Consider the following 1,723-nt stretch of genomic DNA (forward strand, 5'->3'; position numbering starts at 1 on the left):
CTATGCGAGTAAAGTTTTACTAAAGATAATACAGAGATGGCTGCAAGCATACATTGACAGAGAACTTCCAGAGGTTTAAGCCAGATTCAGAAGAGGCCGTGGAACGAGGGATATCATTGCTGATGTCCGATGGATCTTGGCTGAAAGAATATCAGAAAGATGTTTACCTGTGCTTTATAGACTATGCAAAGGCTTTCAATTGTGTAGCTCATGACAAGCTATGGACAACATTGCAAAGTACGAGGATTCCTGAACACATAATTGTGCTCATGAGGAATCTGGATCTGGACCAAGAGGCAGTTGTTCGAACAGAACATGGGAACACTGAATGGTTTAAAATTACGACAGGTGTGTGACAGGGTTGTATTCTTTCACCATACTTATTCAAGTATGTTGACCAAATAATCCGAGAAGCTGGATTATATGAAGAAAAATATGGCATCAGGATTGGAGGAAGACTCACTAACACCCTGCGATATGCAGATGATACAACCTTGCTTGCTGAAAGCGAAGAGGACTTAAAGCATTTACTGATGAAGATCAAAGAGCACAACCTTCGGTATAGATTACATCTCAATGTAAAGAAAACAAAAATCCTCACCACTGGACCAATAAACAACATTCTTATTAATGGAGAAAAGATTGAAGTTGTCAAGAACTTCATTTTTTTTGGATCAACTATCATCACTCATGGAAGCAGCAGTCAAGATCTCAAACGATGGCTCTTTCCTGCTCAAGAAACATCTTAAATGTGTGGCTGCCCCCCAAGCATTGGATGCTGGACAAATTGACTGGTGTGTTTGCTCTACGCCCATCCACTGGCCCCCACAAACTGAGAGAATGCCTCCCACTGATCATTTTCTTAAGGAACAGACGTAAGTATGCCCTGACAGGAGATAAAGTTAAAAAGATATGTATGCAGCGGTTCATTAAGATTGATGGCACAGTCCGAACTGATATAACATATCCTGCTGGTTTTATGGATGTTATCAGCATTGACAAAACCGGAGAACATTTCCGTCTGGTCTATGTTCATCGTATTACACCTGAGGAGGTGAAGTACAAGTTGTGCAAAGTAAGAAAGATCTTTGTGGGCACAAAAGGAATCCCCCATCTGGTGACCCATGATGCTTGTACCATACGCTAGCCTGATCCCCTCAACATGGCGAATGATACCATTCAGATTAATTTGGAGACTGGAAAGATTACTGATTTCATCAAGTTTGACACTGGTAACTTGTGTATGGTGACTGGAGGTGCCAACTTGGGAAGAATTGGTGGTGATCACTAACAGAGAGAGACATCTTGGCTCTTTTGATGTGGCTCATGTGAAAGATGCCAATGGCAACAGCTTTGCCACCCGACTTTCCAACATTTTCGTTACTGGCAAGGGCAATAAACCATGGATTTCTCTTCCCCAAGGAAAAGGTATCTGCCTTACCATTGCTGAAGAGAGAGATAAGAGACTGGCTGCCAAGCAGAGCAATGAGTGAAATGTTCTCTAGGAGATGTGAATGAACAAATCTTTACATAATTAAAGATATTAAACACACACACACACAAATAAAAGATATCAAATGATGTATTACATCAGGGAAATCTGATACACAAGACATTTTAACGTGTTGAAGAGCAAAGATGTCAGCTTGAGGACTGAGGTGAGCCTGACCCAAGCCATGGTATTTTCAATAACCTCATATGCATGCGAAAGCTGGACAGTGAA

The 1,723-nt window shown here is 41.3% G+C and overlaps 1 pseudogene; it reads left to right on the forward strand.

The window, feature by feature from the left end:
* Positions 1-741: 741 nt before the first annotated feature.
* On the forward strand, positions 742-1,493 carry LOC102819598 (annotated as a pseudogene).
* The last annotated feature ends 230 nt before the right edge of the window (positions 1,494-1,723 follow it).

Source organism: Chrysochloris asiatica, unplaced genomic scaffold (assembly GCF_000296735.1).
Source record: "Chrysochloris asiatica unplaced genomic scaffold, ChrAsi1.0 scaffold00034, whole genome shotgun sequence".
NCBI classification, from domain to species: domain Eukaryota; kingdom Metazoa; phylum Chordata; class Mammalia; order Afrosoricida; family Chrysochloridae; genus Chrysochloris; species Chrysochloris asiatica.